This window comes from Coptis chinensis, chromosome 1 (genome assembly GCF_015680905.1).
Source record: "Coptis chinensis isolate HL-2020 chromosome 1, ASM1568090v1, whole genome shotgun sequence".
Lineage (NCBI taxonomy): Eukaryota > Viridiplantae > Streptophyta > Magnoliopsida > Ranunculales > Ranunculaceae > Coptis > Coptis chinensis.
The window spans coordinates 38,913,464-38,918,155 of NC_141456.1; the positions used below are offsets into that span (position 1 = coordinate 38,913,464).

The window sequence follows — 4,692 nt, forward strand, 5'->3', positions numbered from 1 at the left end:
TGTTTACCAACAGTTATATCCGTTACTTATATTTTTACTAACGGTTATATCCGTTAGCTCTGGGGCGTTACTGTCACTTAGGCAAAAATTACTAACGGATATATCCGTTACTTAAATTAATTATAGTAACAGTTATATCCGTTACTATAAATATTTGTAACGGATAGTAAACTGTTGATTATCCTTTAAAATTGGTCATTTGTAACAGATACAAGTGTTACTAAAGTTTGGCATGTTTCGGCCACTAACGTTTTAAATATTTGGTTTGTCATGGAAATAACCGTTAGTAATGGATGTGTGACATACAATTAGTCAATTTTAATGTAACGGATATATCCGTTACTAAAATTTAGTCCAGAATAAAAAAAAAATTAAATTCCGGGGCAAATCAAAAAAATTCCACACTGCACATACCTCTACCATAACTCACTATTCCATCTCACATAGACATCACACATTCACACTCCACAACATCTCAAGCCAACAATTAAACAAGAAGAAAAACCAACCAATTAAACTTTATATAAACAAAGCCACCAATCCAAATCTAAATTTAGATAGAAACAAAGCCTCCAATCCAAATCACAATTTACATAGAATCAAAAACCAAGTCTTAATAAGTTTTCCTACTTCCTTCTGTGATTCATTTCAACTATATACAAATAGACATATATTTACAAACATAACAAGAAAAGTCAAGTTGCATAGTCTAGCCTTTCAACATTCTTCTGTATTATCTTCATGTTGAAAATGAGGAGCTCCACAATTGCAATAAAACAACCTGCATAAAAGATAGTTTTTGGCCTCAAAAAGCATTTGAGAAAGAATTCAAAAATTTTTGCAGCAAAGCAACGACTTTTCAATAAGCAATGCAACTTGGGTAAACGCAAAAACGAAAATATATTTAAGACCCTTACCAAAAGTTTTTTGTCCTTGACATCGAAGCAAAAAGACAATGAATAACAAGAATTTCTAACGAACCCAAGAACCTAGCATGTCTTTAGTAAAATGAAATTTATCTAATAAAATTAATTACCAGCCGCATATTTAAAAAACTTAAAAGAAACCCAGGCTTGTCATTTGTTTTATAGCCAGTAAAAAGTTAGATCAAAATAGCCACTTGCCTACCCTTAAGCAATCATTCCGTAATTAATCCCGCAAATGATAAGATATTAAGTAGAGAACTTCCAAAATATCTCTATCAAATTATAACTTCCAACAAGAATGCATGTACACAATCATGGACTAAGTTACTCAACCATCAATCAGAACCATGAATAAACCAAAGTTTTGTAAACAATTTAGGGAAGACATAATTTCCAATCCTTCATATTAAAAAAGACGGAGTCAAAGTACTTCTAAAATAGTAAGGCATCTTACCTGTCCACAATTATCCAAAATTCAGTTATTATCCAGTAAGGAGTTCGAGTGAAGCCAATCAAATATTCTCTCACCTATTCATATGTACATGGTCTTGACATAATACTCTCAATACCAATAAAAGAATATTAACTTATTTTTATTTGAACTAGCAAAAATATAATTACGCGAGAAAAATAAACAATAAATTACGCGTGGCCTAGCGTTGTCCCTAGCAAATGGCATATGAGTGACTTGGATGCGGCCTGGCGAGTGGCTTGTAGTGACCTGGTACGGCTTGGTGCTGGCCTGGAAAGTGGCATGGTTATTTTAACTCAATATATATATATATATATATATATATATATATATATATATATATATATATATATATATGTTCAATTCCTTGGGTTCGATCTGTAAATTACTAGCGCACCCTTGGGCTTAATTAATCTGCTATATGAATAATCCACCAAGTATATACTCCTTGCCACAATTAGCAAGTTTTTTTATTAGCATAAAGATGAAAAAAGTTGTCCCTCTGTGTAATAAAATTAATAAGCACAAGACTTACACATTATATCAGGCTTTATATTCAAGCGCGAAATTTCCTATGACCAGAGGAGGGGAATGGATCCCCTGTTCTGCACTACCAAACTTACTTGTGTTGGACTTCCTTCAGGAACATCTTCAAACACAATCTGTTCTGGCTCAACATCATTAGCTACTCAACCTTTCTCATTTACACCTCGCTTCAAGTACCTGTAGAAGACAATACAGTAAGGAGAAAATACAAATTTTCAGTATATATGTCAATACAAGAAGTTAAGGAAACCATGAGTACTTCTAAATGGCAGGTATTTTTCCCCTTCCTCATGTGTGTGACAAAACACTTAAGACAGTAGGTTCACCAACAGCATGAGATGTGTTAACATAGGATTCAACCCAACCAGACACATAGATCTAAGGATGTATTATCAGGAAAAAGTATATATTTTTGGCTATTAAGACCACCACACAATTGAAGTGATTTAAAGATCACAAGTATGGAATTTGAACATATTCAATAGTACACAAAGGATAATTGATAGGATTAGTTACATATACCAATATATCCTTCACAACAAAATAATTTCCAACCTGGTTCCAGCATAGTGATGTGAGTGCCTAGCAATTAGTGTCAATCTGAAGTCCTTCCCAGATATTGAAAGTTTGGCCTGAAATAAAAAAAATGTTAAGACCTATCAGTTACAAAATCCTTTCTACAAGAAGAAAAGAAAGATGCCATAGAATTGTGTGTCCAATGACTCCTCGATTCAAGGCTCCTCCAAATAAGCACAATGCAACAGGAGGAATTTTTTATCTACCAGGAGAACAGATTTGACACAACAAACAATGTCTTGCCATTCAGGTTAGTAAACATTTTGAAGAGGGTCATTTCACTTGATGTTGGCATAAGAACACCATTTTGATCATGGCGTTACTCAATGATTTCATTATATTAGTTTATTCACTAAAGCAGCTTCTGTCATTCTCTAAAAGTGTTTACCTGTTTGAAAAAGCCATATACCAACACAACAGTCCATAAAGTGTTCTTGAGGTGATTGCGGATACCTCGTGTCAAGAACTCATTCAAGACGAACATTGTATCATAAAGGACCTGCCCTGTCTCGCCATTAGACAAATTCTTTTGAAGACTACACATAGCATGGTATGAGTAGCTAAAAAAGAAGTCCTTTGTAAGATCCACTGTACATAGGAGCTTCTTGTATCTATGCCATCAATAAGAGAAAACAAAAAAAAACACAAATTACATGAAAACATGCCCACCAAGATCAAAATTAGATAATATAAAATATGAAGAAAATGGCTAACAAAATAAAAAACAACAAGAAAAAAGAAAATAGTGTAGCCCACAAACCTTGGTGATACTTTTGCTGTTCAAACATGTTATAAAGACATCATGATCATTGCCTTGACAGATGTACAGATACTGATAACTAATGCGGATGTGGTCAATACCTAACTTTTTTAATGTAATTTTCATAAAGATGATTATAAGAACTATACTGTAGTATCAATTTCTTACTGATTTGCCGTTAAAAGGGCTTATCGAAGAGTTTGCATGTGAAACTGCAGCAACATATGATAGAACTATTGAACGAACTGGTAATAATACGTCCAAGTATTTCTTGCACCAAAGTCAAACCAAAAAGTAAAGAAAAATATTGACACTATACCAATCATTTGTCTAGTTACATAGAAGAACGAAGAATTATGAAGAATGACATCTAGAGTTCTCTTTATAAGTACCATGAAGAATGAACAAAATACCTGTTCTCATATTTAGAATTAGCCATATTGGACCGAACAGTAAAGTTTGGAAGCGGAATCATCTCGCTCTTGGTGACAGAATATACTGTGTGGCCAGAAATTGCACCGATTTGTCTTCTTTTTGTGATGACCAGCATATAATAAGGACCCAAAAATTTGATGAACCCTAAAAAGAAGATAACAAAAACAACATGAGTATGTAAAATAGGACGTCGATAGTGTTCTCAAACATAAATGTGATTTGACATACCAACAATTCCGTAGCATGTAGTAACAAATTTAAGTCCCCCGGTAGACATGTTCCCTTCATGTATCCGCTTCAAGAGATCATAACATTCACCTTCCGAGTAAGTAGTAGAATCCTCACGAATGTTTAGCTTGATAGGATCTAGTCTATCAATCTTTAACACTCTCCATAACGTCCTACTCTTATCTCTTCCTACCATATAAAATTTCTGTTTCAAAATGATAATATGAACTGCGCCAGTATTAAATTGACAGCTAAAAACACATCATAATTCAAGTCAACTTTTTCATAAATCATAAAACAGTAATCATGTGAACAGACATAAAAATAAAGTATAATAATTAGATCTTGGATCAAGAAAATTAATTACCGATCGAGTTTCATAAAGTCTGAATTTTTGCAAATAATAGTTTCTAGATGATGCCTCGTTCTCTTCCGCCTATACTTTAAAAAACCAAAAAAAAAAAATCCCGAGCCTAAACAGGCTCGGGTCAGACTCAAACAAACATGCAAATAATAAATAGACAAAAAAAAAACACTTGGATCTTAAAATAGATAGATAGCTATTTGTCGTCCAACACCTATTTGAGTAATGGTGTTGGGTTGCTTAAGTATAGCATTTTTTTTTTACTACTCTAGTTTACTACTCAATAATAATAATAACACTTTAAATACAACTCTCTCTTCTTCCATTCAACAGATCGAGAGAGAGATAGAAAGTAAATGAAATGAAATTCTCGTTGGGGAAAAAA

General features: G+C 33.1%; 1 pseudogene across 1 annotated transcript; it reads right to left on the reverse strand.

Annotated features, from left to right (window-relative positions):
* Positions 1-695: 695 nt before the first annotated feature.
* Positions 696-4,372, reverse strand: LOC147523916 (phosphoinositide phosphatase SAC2-like; annotated as a pseudogene). Its single transcript, XR_015202225.1, has 6 exons — positions 3,944-4,372; positions 3,694-3,859; positions 2,909-3,131; positions 2,500-2,576; positions 1,934-2,121; positions 696-781 (listed from the first exon to the last, which is right to left on the reverse strand). The product of XR_015202225.1 is annotated as a phosphoinositide phosphatase SAC2-like (transcript).
* Positions 4,373-4,692: the final 320 nt, after the last annotated feature.